The sequence below is a fragment of the Anolis carolinensis genome, chromosome 1, assembly GCF_035594765.1.
Source record: "Anolis carolinensis isolate JA03-04 chromosome 1, rAnoCar3.1.pri, whole genome shotgun sequence".
Lineage (NCBI taxonomy): Eukaryota > Metazoa > Chordata > Lepidosauria > Squamata > Dactyloidae > Anolis > Anolis carolinensis.
In genome coordinates, this window is record NC_085841.1 from 23,143,983 (window position 1) to 23,162,466 (window position 18,484).

At 42.0% G+C, this 18,484-nt stretch overlaps 2 long non-coding RNA genes across 2 annotated transcripts in view; one reads left to right on the top strand and one right to left on the bottom strand.

Annotated features, from left to right (window-relative positions):
* Positions 1–953: 953 nt before the first annotated feature.
* Positions 954–14,085, bottom strand: LOC107982494 (uncharacterized). Its single transcript, XR_010003087.1, has 2 exons — positions 12,363–14,085; positions 954–1,850 (listed from the first exon to the last, which is right to left on the bottom strand). It is a non-coding gene; the product is annotated as an uncharacterized LOC107982494 (long non-coding RNA).
* A 3,517-nt stretch (positions 14,086–17,602) lies between these two features.
* Positions 17,603–18,484, top strand: part of LOC107982493 (uncharacterized) — a 55,101-nt gene continuing 54,219 nt past the window's right edge. The window contains exon 1 of the long non-coding RNA XR_001730030.2: positions 17,603–17,741. This is a non-coding gene — a long non-coding RNA (uncharacterized LOC107982493). The remainder of the gene's footprint in view (positions 17,742–18,484) is intronic.

The window sequence follows — 18,484 nt, forward strand, 5'->3', positions numbered from 1 at the left end:
TCGAAGTGGAGTCCACGACATGCGAGTGTGGAGAAGAGCACACCACAGACCACTTACTACAAGGCAGCCTGAGCCCTGCCACATTCACAAGGGAAGACCTGATGGCAACACCAGAGGCACTCCAAGTGGCCAGCTACTGGTCAAAGGACATTTACTATAATGCCAAGTTTTTTAACTTTGTGTTTTTTAAATATATTACATCTGTACCCTCGGTTCGCTTCTGACACTAAACATTGTCATACTTTTTTTTCTTTTGGCAAGGGATCTTCAAGGAGTGTTTGTCAGTCCCATATATAATTCAAACTGCCAGGAACATCAAACTATTTTTTTTCCTGCCACCAATGTATTTTTAACTTCACAAAAAAGGTAAAGGTAAAGGTTTCCCCCTGACATTAAGTCTCATTGTATCCGACTCTGGAGGGTGGTGCTCATCTCCATTTCTAAGCCAAAGAGCCGGCGTTGTCCGTAGAGACCTCCAAGGTCCTGTGGCCAGCATGAATGCATGGAGCTCCATTACCTTCCCGCCAAGACAGTACCTATTGATCTGCTCACATTTGCATGTTTTCGAGCTACTAGGTTGGTAGAAGCTGTGGCTAACAGTGGGAACTCACCCACTTCCTGGATTCAAACTGCCAACCTTTCGGTCTGCAAGTTCAGCAGTTCAGCGCTTTAACCCATTGCGCCACCAGAGGACCCTTAACTTTACTAAGTTCTGTGATACTATTTTACATGGAAACAAATAAGAGTTGGGAGAACAATAGTTTATACCTACTTGTTTTCTGCTCATGGCTGAATGTTATGGAATCCTGGGAATTGTAGTTTACTGAGGCAGCAGCACACTTCGACACAAAAAGCCAAAGGTCTTGTCAAAATACAACTCCCATAGTATTGAACGTTGGCAGATCAAGTGGTGTCAAATTTCATTAATACAGTAATTAAAAACAAATCCCAGATAATCTTAATGTAGCACCATTTTATTGTGGTATACAACTTTGTCTAGATCCATTGTTTGTGGAGTCCAGAGTGCACCTACTTTAATTTTGTCCATGGCTCAATTGTTATGAGGTCCTGCAAATTGTAGTTTACTGAGTCAGCAGCATTCTTAGGCAGAGAAAGCTAAAGGCCTTATCAAACTACGACACCAATGATTCTATAGAATTGGGCTGTGGCAGATCAAGTGGTGTCAAGCTGCATTAATACAGTAATTAAAGGCAAATTAAGACAAACTTAATTTAATGTAGCACAGTTTATTGCATTATTCAACTTGGTGAATGCAGTATTATTTCTTTGATTTTTTTTTTTTGTACCGGTTGTTTGAGAGTTCCGGTTGTGCAGCTTAACTTAACCAAGAGTGCATCTGTTAAGTTACCCAGGGTTATAAAATATGGTTAAAATTCATGTTTTTTTCCACAAACAAAAACAAACAAACATGCAAACAAACAAAAATAGTTGTTTCTTTTTTAGAAGGTTGCACACATTCCCTTAACTGAGCAGTGGATTTCTGAAGATGTGTCATTGACAGAGAGCTAAAGAATCAGCCTATTTATCTTCCCCTTTGTGAGGAAGGTATTAATAAGAGACAGTTTCTTAGCTATGGTGAAGCTGAAAGGCTCTTATGGGCGAAGCATGCCTTACCACCATCAGCACGTCACCATCTTCCGCTTTGCCCGGACGACCTGATCTGCCCCACTGCCGGCAGCCGCTTTATCAGACCGGGAGACGGTCTTGCTGGTTTGCTGCTTGGGAATTGCCCCGTGCTAACCATCGCCCCGTGAGTCGGGTTGGCGGAAGGCCTACAACATCTGTATCTTGAGTGGATCCTTAGTGGAAATCTCCAGGCACCTTGAGATCTAGAATAAGGGAAGGGGAGTGAGTGCAATAGACCGGAGTTACAGAAAGCTTAAGACCTCAGTTTTCACATAGGAAGATAGATCACACAGGCCCATTGGAAGTTAAAGGAGACAAGAGGTGAAGTATAGGATATTTTATAGGAAGGAACTTGGTTGGTAAGAAGAGTTGTAAGTTCTGGGATGGTTGTTGAAGGTTTTGAATATAACAGCAATTTACTTGATGGTAGGAGGTAGGTGTTGAGAGGGAAAGTTAAGAAAAGCTAAGGAAAGTTGATTGAAGGAAAGAGATAGAGTAAGATTAGTGAGAAAAAGAGATTGGATAGGAAAGAAAATCAAGAAGGCCCATGGATTACCAAGAGACTTATAGAAATATTGAACTATAATATATAATATTGCTGTTTTGATCTTATGTTGTACTGTTTATTTTATGTAATGTATTATTTAATTGTATTATGTTATGGTTTATTGTATTGTCTTGGGCATGGCCCCATGTAAGCCGCCCCGAGTCCCCGTTGGGGAGATGGTGGCGGGGTATAAATAAAGTTTTATTATTATTATTATTATTATTATTATTATTATTATAATTATATATGTGAACTGTTAGAACAGTCAATATGGAACTGCTAAGTTGTGTGTTTTATTTTTAAGACATTTTAAGTATTTGTTCTGTTATGCATCTTAATTCTATAATTTGTACTGTGTTTTAATTGTATACAGTAGAGTCTCACTTATCCAACATTCGTTTATCCAACGTTCTGGATTATCCAACGCATTTTTGTAGTCAATGTTTTCAATATATTGTGATATTTTGGTGCTAAATTCGTAAATACAGTAATTACAACATAACATTACTGCGTATTGAACTACTTTTTCTGTCAAATTTGTTGTATAAAATGATGTTTTGGTGCTTAATTTGTAAAATCATAACCTAATTTGGTGTTTAATAGGCTTCTCCTTAATCTCTCCTTATTATCCAACATATTTGCTTATCCAACATTCTGCCGGCCCGTCTATGTTGGATAAGTGAGACTCTACTGTACTTGTTCTCAGGGCTTTGTCCCCATGTAAGCCGCCCCAAGTCCTTTCAGGGAGGTGAAGGGGGGGGGGGGTTATAAGAAATACATCATCATCATCATCATCATTATCCAGAATTCCAAAATCCAGGATATTCCATATTTTCCACATAATACTAACAACTTTGATTTCTGGTGGTTCAAGGAAAACAAAGTTTGCTTCATGCACAAAATTATTGAAATAGTGATAAAATTACCTTCAGGCTATGGGCATAAAGTGTTTTTGAAAAATAAAGCAATTCTTTGTTTATTTACAACAACATTTATAACATTTATACCCCGCCCTTCTCACCCGAGGGGACTCAGGGCTCCAAGACATCTCATGGTGTATGTGAAAGTATTCCTAAATCCAAAAAGATAAAAAATAAATCTGGAATATAAAACATTTATGGTCCCAAGCATATCAGAGGGATAGGCAGCCTGTATTTCAATATCATTAGCTATACAATTTTTATTCTCATTTGAGCATTTTCATGCATTCTCTTTAGTTTTGGAATTTCTGATCAATATCTCAGTCTAACTCACTATCATATATTATCTACATGCTTAAGGATTATTTTAGCTATGAGAAGTATGGTCCTTGCTATGAGAAGTATGGGAGAGAGGAATGCATTTGTGTGTGTTAGAAAGAAAAACCCTTTGGTTTGCCATGTGTGGCAATGCATTCATCACTGGCATGTTGCTTATATAAACAAAAGCAAAATTCACTGGGAGGTGCAGAGCTGGACTCTAGCATTGTATCTTTTTTATGTCAAGAATCTGAGTTCATGATTCACATAAAATTACGATTAAGCCTACCATGTGCTCCCCATTTTAATGGGCAGAGTTGAAGATTAACTATACACTCTTGCGAGCTGTTTCTCCAACAGTGGATCAATTTACATTTTTGAGCAGGAACAGTTATCCCAAGGTGACTATATAATTACACCATAGAAATAGAGTTGGAAGTGACTACAGGGGCCACCCAGTCCCAACCCATTCTGCTATGCAGGAACACACAATCAAAGCACCCCTGACAGAAGGCCATCCAGCCTCCGCTTAAAAGCCTCCAGACAAAGAGACTCCACCACATGATAAAGGTGACCTGAAGAAAGGGAACCTGTGACATAAAGCCAAACTTGCCACATGCTGGAATATTGTGTCCAGTTATGGGCATCACAGTTCAAGATCAAGTCTAGACAAAGGCACCCAAGATGGTCTAGAAACTACGTCTTATGAGGAATAATTAAGGAGTTGGGAATTTTTAACTTGGGGAAAGGAAGACAGATAATATGATACCCATCTTTACATAACTAAAAGATGTCGCTGCTGCTGCTCCAGGGACTGGAACACAAGTCAGTAGATCTGAATTACAAGGAATTCCACCTAAATGTTAGGAAGAACTTCCTGAAAGAAAAAGTTGTTCCACAGTGGAATAGATATGCTTGGAAGATGGCAGACCTTCCTTCTTTGGAGAACTTAGAATCATAGAATCATAGAATAGTAGAGTTGGAAGAGACCTCATGGGCCATCTAGTCCAACCCCACGCTAAGAAGCAGGAAATCGCATTCAAAGCACCCCCGACAGATGGCCATTCAGCCTTCGCTTAAAAGCCTCCAAAGAAGGAGCCTCCACCACAGCCCGGGGGAGAGAGTTCCACTGTCGAACAGCCCTCACAGTGAGGAAGTTCTTCCTGATGTTCAGGTGGAATCTCCTTTCCTGTAGTTTGAAGCCATTGTTCCGCGTCCTAGTCTCCAGGACAGCAGAAAACAAGCTTGCTCCCTCCTCCCTATGACTTCCCTTCACGTATTTGTACATGGCTATCATGTCTCCTCTCGGCCTTCTCTTCTGCAGGCTAAACATGCCCAGCTCTTTAAGCCGCTCCTCATAGGGCTTGTTCTCCTGACCCTTAATCATTTTAGTTGCCCTCCTCTGGACGCTTTCCAGCTTGTCAACATCTCCCTTCAACTGCGGTGCCCAAAATTGGACACAGTATTCCAGGTGTGGTCTGACCAAGGCAGAATAGAGGGGTAGCATGACTTCCCTGGATCTAAACAGTCTGGATGGTCACCTCTCAGGAGTGTTTTCATTGTGCATTCCTGCATGGCAGGGAGGTTGGTCGATATGATTCCATAATATGACATGCTCATTGGCCTGTATCAACCTCTACCCTCATAATCACAGTGAAAGAGAAGACAATAATTTCTCTTTGCTCTGGGAGAGGAGTGAGTAACCGCAAGGGAAGTAAGGGCCAGTTCCTCTAGATCCCTCTCTGGATCACAAACACACACCCATTGAGCCCAAATACTTCTCTCTTCCTTTCCAATCCCTCTCAAAATATGCCAAGTTTTTTAGATTGGGGAGTGGACTGTCCTGAGGACAGGGACATCATTGCTGTAAAAGTCACCCTTCTGCCGCTTCCAGCTGTAATGGGGATTAAAAACAGATGCAATCAGTCTGAAGTCTGCAAAAAGTCTGGAGAAATCAGTTTAAAACTTCCCCTATGGCTGAGGTGGGAAGCATATGGCCTGGAGGCCACCTGCACCCCAAGGGCCATTTTTGTGGCTCCCAGGAGTCAAACATTATTTTTGCTTTGATGTGCCTTAAAAAGATTTCCCATCACACGTGGAACTTTCCTGGATCACCATGGGAACAAAATGAAATTTTGCAAACTTTTTGTAAAACTTTTTTTTAAGCTACAGAAGCCCTGCTATATACTGTGAGGATAGGTATATGAATTCTTTTTTGTGAGAGTAGGTACACATGCATCCTTCCAAGATCTCCTGGAGGGTTGATATGGTCGCCTATTCTTCCACAAATATTTGCTCCTGCCCGAAGAGAAGCAGAAATCTCTTGGTCCTCTTGTGTGTCTTTATGGTCTGTGTCTGCTGGCAGGATCTAGAGATTCCTAGAGAGAGAGCCTTTATAGGAATCCCTAAGTTCTCAATGCAATGCTATGGTGGCAACCTTCCAGCAGAGAACTTGGAGATTCCTAGAACAATATTGTTCCAAGTACTGTATAAAAATATCAGTGTTATGACTTCCGGTTTTATACTTTTGTTGGGGTCTTATGCCCCAAACTCCAACAAATATGAAGGGCTGACTGTAGGAGTTGGGAGCCTCAATGAATTAACTCAGAGCTTTAGTTTGAAATTTAAAGTAGCTATTCTAGGTGTTGAATTTATTTTAGAGGGTAAGGTTGAATGCCTCAGTTAGTCCCATTAAAGCTCATGCTAAACACCCAGTTTCTCCTGATATGGAAGCTATCCATTTCCGCTGCCACGTAGGCTTTGTGTTGCACAATCCCGTTGGAGCTGCCCAGGGTCAATGTTCTGGGGAAATGATTGGCACCTGGCTTCACACATAAGCTCCATATAGAGAGGCCTGTTTAACATCTCCCTTCTTGAGAAATTCATGTTTATGTTAGGAACCGTAGGCTTACCCGTTCTTTGCGAGGAGCAGCTCTGTGGAATTTGGGAGCACTCATGCAGCCTCAGGGTATTGGCACTCTGCGCACCCAAATCTTGTTATTTGTTAACAGGATTACTTTAAGGAGCCGCCATGCCCATACACTCAATCTTTTCTTACAGAGCAAAGCATAAGCCCTCTTTCCAGGCAAACATGCTAACTTGCAGTGACGGGTGCTGTGTGCTCCCCTCTGTCAGAACCAGTGCCTCTGATGCCAAATCCACTTACTTGGCTCCTCTTTTGTTTTTCCAAGCAGTTGGATCAGACCATCCAAGATCAAAAGACTGAACTTCAAAAGGCAACGCAGACGTTTCACTTCAGATGTATGTCTTTCAACTGACGCATATTTATACTGCCTTCCTTATATTCTTCCTTTCGAATAATTCCAAATCAAAGATGGATTCAGAAACCTGCCCCTCCCAACACAGCTGTCAAATTTTAGCTGCACCACATAATTTCATTGAAACGAGGGTTGCCAACTCTTCACCTACACTTGGCAGCTGTGCCTTTTGCAGCAGTGTCTGATACACTTCATCGGCAGAAGATGGTCTTTAGCTTCATATCACCAAGAGCTTTTCTACAGATAAAATTGTTTTTAAAGGCTCAAAAGCAAGCCATGCCTGGGTCAGTTGGCAACCCTATGAGGAATGCATGGTTTTGAAATACAAATGACACAATGAGATTGGAATGAAAGCCATTGAGTTTTGAAGTGACCTTGTAATGGGAATTGAGTGGGATGATGTGATAGGAGGGACTGAAGTGAGATAAATGCCCTCTGTATGTATAGCAGCAAATTCTGCAAAGAGGAATGCTCAAAACAGCTTCATTTTAGCTAACTATCAATTCAAGGGCTAGCATTTACTAGATTTTCCCATTTCTGTGAAGAGCTGGCCAAATTTTGCCTCTAGAGAAGCAATAAATTGATGCTTCTTCTCCCAATTTTTGTCAGATTAAGTAGCTTGCTAACAAGTATCCTTTATTTGTCAAAATAACTGCAATTTTGACTTGTATAATTGCATCATTGTCTAACCAAATCCATATGATTAGGGCTAAATAGAGTTCAAAGCAAATCAAAATCAAGTGACAAAAAGAGGGTGGGAATCAGCCATGGAAATGTCTCCTCTGTGTGTCATAGAGGCCCTTGACTCTCTCTTGACAAGCCCACAGGGAAGTTGAGTCCTTAGTTCCAAAAATCAAGCATTGTTTGGCTGAAATAGTGATGATCATGGTTTGACCCTGAGCCAGCTGCCTTTCCACAATTGTAGCATTTGGAGGATGAGGTTGTTTTGCTTTCAACGCCCCGAGTTTGGAGATTGGAGCAAGAGCTACAAGGCTGACTCAGTCTGATATGAACAGCATGTGCTATGCATCTAATTACAGCTCACATAACAAAAGCTGAAGAGTATACACTACAGACTCTTCCAAATGGGACAAAACAATTATTATTATTATTATTATTATCATCATCATCATCATCATCATCATCATCATCATCAGTGTTGTCGTTGTCCATTTATGTCCTACATTTCTTCCAAAATGGAAGTCAAGGTGGCCTGCAACACTTTAAAAGAATACAAGCTAAAAATAAAACCAAATCAATTAAGGCCTAAACATAAAATTAAAGTATAAATATAAGATTTGAAAATCAAGCAATAAATATTTAAAAGATTTTTAAAAACATGACAATTTCATGGTAGGCGATCTCTTCTTTCACGGACTCAAACCCCTTTGTCAGATGCATCCATGAAACCTAGTTTCAAATAAAAGACTGTTGGGTCATTGAAGCCTTTGTTCCTGTAATTCTTGTTTTCAGGTTTTCTTTAAAAATCCAAAAAGCATTTCTGGACTTTGACACATATAGACGATACTGTGTCCAGTTCTGAGCACCACAATTCAAGATAAATATTGGTGAGCTGGAATGTGTCCAGGATGGGTGATCAAAATGACCAAAGGTCTGCAAATGCGGCCCTCTGAGGAATGGTGGAGGGATCTAGGGATTTTGAGTTTGGAGAAGAGAAGGCTGAGAGGAGACATGGCAGCCATGTTTAAATATTGGAAAGGATGTCACAGTGAGGAGGGGGACATACTTGTTTTCTGCTGCTCCAGGGGCTAGGACACAGAGCAATGGATCCAAATTGAAGTAAGACATTCCTCCTATGCTTTAGGAAGAACTTCCTAGTGGTAAGGCCTGTTTGGCAGTGGAATATGCTTCCTGGGCGTGTGCTGGAGTCTCCTTCTCCTGAAGTTTTTCAGAAGAGCTAGGAAGACTAGTTGTCAGAAGTGCTTTTGTTGTGATTTTCAGCAGAGATAGCAGGTTCGTGCCCAGTAACTTCTGCTAAACCAGCTAGGCTAGGACACTGGATGAGGCACTCAGGGACTGAAGGCAAAAGACAGAGGTTTATTACAGTTTGGCCAAAATGGATGCAAGTACAGAGTCTGAACTCTAAAACGTACAAGCATACCAACACAGAGAAATACATGACATTAAATACGTTTTGACAGCTGTTCTGATTTCCTGCTCCTCCCCCAGATTGGCAGAGAAAAGGAGCTGGCTAGGATCCGCGCTGTGTTTGGCCAAGGGTTTCCTCCACATCACAGGCAAGAGAAGGGCTTCATTCCCTCTCATGGGAAGAAGAGGAGCTGTTCATTGGTAGGTTTAAAGGTCTAGTCCAGGCATGGGCAAACTTTGGCCCTCCAGGTGTTTTGGACTCCAACTCCCACAATTCCTACCAGCTGGTAGGCTGTTCGGAATTGAAGTCCAAAACAACGGGAGGGCCAAAATTTGCCCATGCCTGGTCTAGACCGTGGTGGGAATGCCCTCGTAAAGGATGTGAAGTTGAGGAATGCGATGATGTGGGTATGCAGATGTATCCGTGATTGACTTAATGTCAACAAGCCAGTAAATATACAAATACTTATGAAAACTTGTTATTTATTCTTTTATTGCATCCCTAGTCTATCATTATACTGAATACTATGCTGTTTTTTCACATAAGTATTTGGCTTGTTCTCTGGTTGGCGAAACTTTGGGTGAATCAAGACTTGGTAAAGACACTCTGCTAACTGGGTTGTTGTATGTCTTTCAGGCTGTGTGGCCATGTTCCAGAAGTATTCTCTCCTGATGTTTCGCCCACATCTATGGCAGGTATGTTCAGAGGTTGTCCATACCTCACAACCTCTGAGGATGCCTGCCATAGATGTGGGCGAAACGTTAGGAGAGAATACTTCTGGAACATGGTCACACAGCCCGAAAGACATACAACAGCCCTGTGATCCCGGCCATGATAGCCTTCGACAGCACTCTGCTAACTAATACCTCCTGACGGATTTACCCCTCTCCATGGGATTTGCCTAATCTCTGTTTACTGCCATTTGAGGAACCAACAATATGTCATGTCTCAGTTCTGTGTTCACCATCTCCCAGCATCTTCCTCTTGTGAAACGCAAAGCATGGAGGAAACTTAGGACTTCATCGGATGAAGATGGGGAAAGCAGGGGGAAGCGTCTTCTTTGTGTGTGAAATCATCACGTGCTGTCTTAGAGAATTTCCTTACCCCCATCACACAGGATTGCTTCCTCCCAGCTCAACCACCCGCTTAGAGGAGACAGGAGGCATCACCCTTAAGGCAGACACCATTCCTCTCCATGGGCTTCTATCCTTTTCCTGCCAATCTCCTTACTCCCAAGGAGACAGGAGGCATCACTTCCTTCTCTCTGCTCCCCTCCCCTCCTCCCAATCTCATTACTCTCAATTGCAGAAGTTCAAAAGAAAGCTGAAAAGCTAGCAGTAGCACTATTTCGAAAGCCAAGATTACAATGAATAAGAAATGACAGGAAAAAGTGGTGATTCCTTGAAATGTTGGCATTTCTCATGATTAAATTAATTTTGAAAAAAAAATTACCATGCCAGGCTCATAAAGCAGGATTTGGGGAGAGTAATGTCAGTGCTTGGTAGGAGACCACCCATAGGAACGCCCCTTACTCCACGTCACTGAAGTGATTAAACACGTGCAAATTTGACAGATCTCATCCCACATGTCCCCCCCCCCTCCCGTTTTCTCATGTTCCCACTCAATTTATGATCTCAGAAGACAATTTCTCCGCATCTCCTGTCCTTGATGAAGCATCATGGATAACAGGTAGAGATGTCTATCTGCAGTGTTTGATGTTTCATTAGGTAATGGTTAAGAAATGAGGCAGTCCCTAGTTTTCCAGGCCCCGTGGCTTACATGGAGGTCCCAAATTGGATGAAAGCTGTAGTATTCATTGTGCACAAATAGCTTCTCACCAGAGAACAAGACATCTTCTCCCTACCTTGCATTCATGTATGTGCTTGTTGCAATTAGTAGACCAGAAAATCCCAGGGTGTGTTCCTATACTTTCTGATTTTGATTTGGAGATACATACTTATTTTCTTTGTCCCACAATGTTTTCTATCAGCTGCTGCCACAATCAGGGACATTTTATATCAGCTCCCCAGTTTGGTTTATTTTAACCAAAGATAAAAATGGAAAAGAAGATGAATACAAGGGGGGGGGGGAGTGAGAAAATGAGAAAGAATTTGGGACATGTTAAAAGCAACTAAAAAAATGGGATGATGGAGGATGAAATGGGTCTGTCCCGGACATATGGGGACATTTGTATTGGGTGGAGGTAAAGGGGTTCAGTTCTGATTTAGACCACTTTGGGAAGGCAAAGGTTTAAAGTCTTTTTCTGCCCTTTCTCTCTGCCCCACTTTGATACTGGTAATATCAAAAATAATACATGGTACAAATTCACAATATTAAAAGCATGCCTTGTTAGGCCCTTAGTCAACCTTGAGGGTAAATAATCCAACTACATGCTACCCATCTAAACTCTTAGGAGGAAAACCCATTCCAGATGCTTATTTTATTTGTACACAATAAGCAAAATTAGAGCTCTCTCTCTTTCAATCTGCCTTTTGGAAAGGCCTCAAGGAATAAAGGAAACAAATGTGACTTTTACTAGGCTGCAAATTGCTACACAATCTTTATTTTAAAATAAACACAGAGAGCCTCAAGATTACACAATTCAATTGGAAAGAGGCAAAGGACGCTTTTTTTTGTACAACAGAAGGTAGATGTCAGAAGATTAGATTTCATGGTTTCTACCCAAATGCTTCTGACAGACTGACAGGTCAGCTTTAGTTCACGTCTTATAAATAGCATGTAGGTAAAGCATTGCCAGTTCTTATCCTTGGTGGTCTCAAGCAGAGAAGAATTTTGAAATATTCTGAAGGCTGAGCATTTTCCCTGACCCATTTATTCGGTAAAAGAGATGATTCCTAAGAATGACTAAGACTTAGTAAATCACGCATGCTTGCATGGTTAAGTCCTTTAAATACTGAGATCTGCATTTTGCATCCAGATGTGCACATAATGTATTGGACTGATTTGTTATTTCCAAACAGGCCTTTCACATCAACGACATGGAAAAGACATATTCAAGCCAGACTTGTCATATGCATGAACAGAGCAGGAAAAATAGATTTTTCCAGGATCCCTTTACACTAGTGGTTCCAAGTTCCAGTGCTGCAAAGGGATTGTATCCTAAATATGGTTGCATTAGGGAAGTTCCATTAGTATTAATGTTGTGCAAACTCTTGCATATTTTAAGCCATAATAATGTGGAGCCCCCAGTGGCGCAATGGGTTAAAACCTTGTGGCATCAGGACTGCTGACCGACATATTGGTGGTTTGAATCTGGGGAGAGTGGGTGAGCTCCCTTTGTCAGCTCCAGCTCCCCATGCAGGGAAATGAGAGAAGCCACTCACAAAAATGGTAAAACATCAAACATTTACACATCCCGAGGGCAACGTCCTTGCAGGCGGCCAATTCTCTCATACAAGGAGCGACTTGCAGTTTCTCAAGTCCCTCCTGACACTAAAAAAAGCCATAATAATAATAATAATAATAATAATAATAATAATAATAATAATAATAACAATAATAATAATGCATTTATTACCCACCTTTCCTTATGTCTTGAGCAGGGCACAACACATGAGAGAAGCCACCCACAAGAATTCCATGACATTCAGCCATGGGTCGGGGGAAAAAAGTAGGGGCAGCCTATTGTCCTCCCAACTCTATTTGTTTCCATGTAAAATCAAACCACAGAACTCAGTGGTTCAAAATAGTTCAAAATATATTCGCTGCAGGAAAGAAGGTGGTTCCATGTTCCTGGGCGTTTGAATTATGTATGGGACTGGCAAAAACTCCTTGAGCATCCGTTGCCAAAAAATAAAAAAACATGACAATTAGTTGTGTCGCCCATGAAGGCTTGTACAGTTTTTAACTGAGAATGAATCCGGCACCGTTTGGGACCGCCTCGGAAACCTCAGAAGGGTGCGACCGGGTTCATTTGCATACAGCCCATGAGGCATTGCGTGAGGATTTTCAACTTGACTTTACAGGGGAAATCGTAGAGTAAGCACTTGAAAAAGAATTCGCTTTTTATAGCGTTACGACTCCTCTTGTTTGTTGGGAGCAAGGCATGCGATCAGAGCGGAAGCGTTGGGTGTACGTCGTAATGTAAAAGGAGGTCTCTTCTTGCTGAGGTTTTTTTTTTACTTGCGCCGTTCTTTGTCGTTCGAGGATGATAGTCTTCCGTTTCTTCGAAACGAATTTTTGGAGGCCTGCCGTCGGGCCAACAATGTAGTATAATGGCAAGTATATGAAAGCCAGTGCTTTCATTTCTGGCTGTATGGTCACTTTACAGAAGCATCATCTCCTGACATTTTGCCCACACATGTGGCAGGCATCCTCAGAGGTTGTGAAGTTTATTGGAAATTGGGCAAGTGTGGAAATGTCCGGGGTGGGAGAAAAAACTCTTGTCTGGCTGAGTTGTGAATGTTTCAATTGGCCACCTTGATTAGCATTGCAGCTTCAAAGCCTGGCTGCTTCCTGCCTGCAACTTTGTTTTGGAACTGGAGACAGAGACTGAGTAAAGCAAATGCAACTCTGTCATCAAAGGGAAAGGGATAGGGAGACATAGTTCAATAATGGAGACAGATGTACAATGCAGGAAATTATTCAATTGCTTGCTTGGCTTTCAGTTGCAGCAATTCAGGATAAGAATATTTTGAGGTCAATATGAAGAGTTCGTAATATTGAAACAGCATTGGACTTAGTCCTATTTTTAATAGCCAGCTCTCAGATTTTGGGAATTATAGTTTATCCCACACTATGGAGACCACCAACTAGAGACCAGGACCAAAGTTGGCAAACATGCCCAACATGGCCAACTTTAAATATCAGTGCTGTTTGGAGGACTGACCCAGGAGGATGGGAGTTATAGTTCACCCACATCCAGGGAAAGTTTGTGAACCCAGTTGGCAATAGATATGGACCAAACTTGCCACATATACCCAACATGACCAGCTTAAAATAACGTTGGGAGTTTGAGGGGGATTGCCCCAGCAGGATGGGAGTTGTAGTTCACCCACATCCTTATACTATCAGAACGCCTATGACTCCTGCCAATGGCGGACCTGGACCAAACGTGGCGCACACATACCCACCATGACCAACAGAAAATACTGTCTGGGTTTGGAAGGAATTGATCCTTGATGTTGGGAATTATAGTTCACCCAAATCCAGAGAGCCCTGTAAAATCCCAGATTATGGATTTGGCCAAACTTGGCACGCATACTCATCATGACCAACATTAAGTATTGGAAGTATTTGGGGGGGGGGGGGGGGCAACAGCAGAGGAAGATGTAAATTATAGTTCACCCATATGCGAAGAGCACACTGAACTCCACATACAATGAGTATAAAAGCACATATATAATAAAATTATATATCTGTCCAGATCATGTGGCCAGCATGACTGCATGGAGTGCTGTTACCTTCCCTCCGGAGCGGTACCTATTGATCTACTCACATTTGCAAGTTTTTGAACTGCTAGGTTGGCAGGAGCTGGGGCTAACAACAGGTGCTCATTCCGCTCCCGAGATTTGAACCTGGGACCTTTTGGTCTGCAAGTTTAGCAGCTCAGCGCTTTAACGCACTGTGCCACCAGGGGCCCCTTATCACTGAAGTGAGTGTTGTTCAAAATACATTTGCTGCAGGAAACTACTTGAGCATCCTTTGCACACACAAAAAAGGTATGTGTTGTCGAAGGCTTTCATGGCCGGGATCACAGGGTTGTTGTATGTCTTTCGGGCTGTGTGGCCATGTTCCAGAAGCATTCTCTCCTGACGTTTCGCCCACATCTATGGCAGGCATCCTCAGAGGTTGTGAGGTAACACAACCTCTGAGGATGCCTGCCATAGATGTGGGCAAAACGTCAGGAGAGAATGCTTCTGGAACATGGCCACACAGCCCGAAAGACATACAACAACCCCAAAAAAGGTATGGGTTGCTATAAAGGCTGGTGCATTTTTCACAAAGCATAACCCTGCACGTTTTGAGACCGCCTCGGAAACCTCAGAGCGTGGAGGCCGGGTTCATTTGCATATAGCCCATGAGGCCCGGCGCGAGGACTTCCGACTCGATTTGACAGGGGGAATCGTAAGGGAAATACTTGAAAAAAAAAAAGAGCTTTTTAAAGCATTGCGGCTCTTGTTGTTTGTTCCGAGGAAGGCATACGATCAGAGCGGAAGCTTTGAGTAGACACCCTAACGTAAAAGGAGGTCGCCTATGAGTTTGGTATGACTTTGTCTTTATGCTCAGCATCATTGGAACACGCAAGCTCAGCTTACCGCTGACAAATTGCAATTTTTGGAGGCCTGCCGTCGGGCCCATATTGTACTGTAAAAGCAGATACAAGCTGGCAGTATCTGGCCTGATCTGGGGTAATAATCTTGCTGATGGCCAATTTGGGGGCTGGGTTCTGAGTTCTCTGGGTAAGGGTGAACTACAACTCCAGGATCCGAGGTAAATATTTTCCAAACCGCGTGTGTATGCACAGTTGGACATGTTGGGTGTCTGTCCCAGGTTTGGTCTGACGTCAGCCGAATTCAGTCTTTTCTGGTTGCAAGTGAGCTATAACTCCCAGAATGAAGGTCCATCCCCCCAAACCCCTGCAGTATATTCAGATGGTCATGGGGTTTCTCTATGCCAACTGCAGTCCCAGTCCATTGTCAGCAGGGGTCACAGGATCAGTGAAGGTACTGCAAATCCCATTATCCGTGGCAAGTTTGGTCCAGATCCATCCTTGGTTGGGTTAACAGTACTCTCTGGATGGAGGTCAAGTGCAACTCTTGTAAACCATGGTGAATTCTCCCCAAACCTCTTGCTCAGTTGCTGATCCATTCTTCTGTTAACTGTGTGCCCATAGGAAAAGGTTAAGGGAAAGGCAATGGGCGGGGTCAGCCAGAGGTTGTCTATGTAAGTGGACATGTTCACCACATACACATTTTCACTATTACTATGTGTGTGTGTATTGGGAGATATGTGATAACTATGGGGTTTGCAATTAAGTTCATTGTGTCTAGTAAAAGTTCTGCAACTTTGTTTTGGAACTGAAGGCACAACTGAGAAAAGTAAATGCAGCTCTGATTGGAGTTGGTCCTATTTTTAATAGCTAGCCATTGGATTTTGGGAGTTATAGTTTACCCCTCACAATGGATCCCACCAACAATAGATCTGGACCAACAACAACAACAACAGAGCTATAAGGAGAGTTGGGTAATAAATACATCATCATCATCAGTACATGAAATCCAGCATACACACACACACACACATACACACACACACACACACATACAGTATCTCGTTTGCTGTGTCATACTCTGTCTTTGTGTCAATAATAATAATGCATTTATTACCCACCTCTCCTTATGGCTCTAGCAGGGCACAATACAATTAAAATACATAATTATAATAAAATACATTTAGTAAAAAGCATATATTAATATGTATTTATATAAAATAAACATATTTAAAATGTAAAGCCTATTATTTGAGAGCACAGAAATGCTGGACCACTCTTAACCACCACCCTGTCGAACATTGAAATCCACCAGCATGTGGACAATTTCAACAGAAAGGATGAAACCATGAAAATGAACAAAATGAGGCTACAAGTATTTAAGAAAAACTCTAAAATCAGGACAGTAAATCAAGAACAACACTCTGAAAACAGGGGAATTCCAGACAGGAAACAATCAGGGCCAGCTAACGCCTACAAAACAAAGGATTTCCCAGGCAGGAAACAGCCAGGCTTTGGAGCTGCAAGGCTATTCAATGCTAATGAAGCTGATCAATTCTAACACATCACACTTGCCTCCAACACACAAGTGTTCTTTCTCCCACCTTGGACATTATTCCACAGAGAGAGAGAGAGAGAGAGAGAGAGACATTCACACACACACACCACCTGCCTCATTGACAACAGAACCCCTGAAGATGCCAGACACAGATGCAGGCAGAATGTCAGGAGAGAATGCTACTGGGACATGGCCATACAACCCGGAAAACTCACAGAAACCCAGCCTTTAGCTTTCTCTGCCAAAGTGTGCTGCTCCTTCAGTATACTACAGCTCCCAGGATTCCATGACATTCAGCCATGGGCAGGGGAAAAAAGTAGGTGCAACCTATTGTTCTCCCAACTCGTTTCCATGTAAAATCAAACCACAGAACTCAGTGGTTCAAAATAGTTCAAAATATATTCGCTGCAGGAAAAAAGGTGGTTCCATGTTTCTGGGCGTTTGAGTTATGTATGGGACTGGCAAAAACTCCTTGAGCATCCGTTGCCAAAAAATAAAAAAAACATGACAATTACAGTAGAGTCTCGCTTATCCAACGTAAACGGGCCGGCAGAACGTTGGATAAGCGAATATGTTGGATAATAAGGACAGATTAAGGGAAAGCCTATTAAACATCAAATTAGGTTATGATTTTACAAATTAAGCACCAAAACATCATGTTATTCAACAAATCTGACAGAAAAAGTTGTTCAATACACAGTAATTCTATGTAATAATTACTGTATTTACGAATTTAGCACCAAAATATCATGATGTATTAAAAACATTGACTAGAAAAATGCGTTGGATAATCCAGAACGTTGGATAAGCGAGTGTTGGATAAGTGAGACTCTACTGTAGTTGTGTCGCCCATGAAGGCTTGTACAGTTTTTAACTGAGAATGAATCCGGCACCGTTTGGGACCGCCTCGGAAACCTCAGAGCGGGGCGACCGGGTTCCTTTGCATACAGCCCATGAGGCACTGCGCGAGGATTTTCAACTTGAATTTACAGGGGAAATTGTAAGGTAAGCGCTTGAAAAAGAATTAGCTTTGTACAGCGTTACGACTCGTCTTGTTTGTTGGGAGCAAGGCATGCGATCAGAGCGGAAGCTTTGGGTGTACATCGTAACGTAAAAGGAGGTCTCTTCTTGGTGAGGTTTTTTACTTGGGTTATTTATTTCGTGTCAAAAGCATTGTATAACAAAAAGTGCGTGACTATAAACGAGTTTTTGGAGGCCTGCCGTCGGGTCAACAATGTAGTATAATGGCAGGTATATGGAAGCAAAAGGTTTTATTTCTGGCTGTATGGCCATGTTACAGAAGCATTCTCTCCTAACATTTTGTCCACATCTGTGGCAGGCATCCTCAGAGGTTGGGAGGTTTGTTGGAAATGTCCAGGGTGGGAGAGAGAACTCATGTCTGGTTGAAGTATGTGATCCTTGATGTTGGGAATTATAGTTCACCCAAATCCAGAGATCCAGCCTTGCAAAATCCCACAGATGGATTTGGCCAAAAATGGCACACATACTCATCATGACCAAATTTAAGTATTGGATGGGTTTGTGGGGGGGGGGGGGCAATGGCAGAGGATGATGAAAGTTATAGTTCAATATGTGAAGAGCACTCTGAACTCCACATACAATGGGTATAAATGCACATATATAATAAAATTATATATATACACATACATACACACATTATATAGAACAAAGTTATATATATATATATATATATATATATATATATATATATATATACACACACACACACACACACACACACACACACACACACATACAGTAGAGTCTCACTTATCCAACATTCGCTTATCCAATGTTCTGGATTATCCAACGCATTTTTGTAGTCAATGTTTTCAATACATCGTGATATTTTG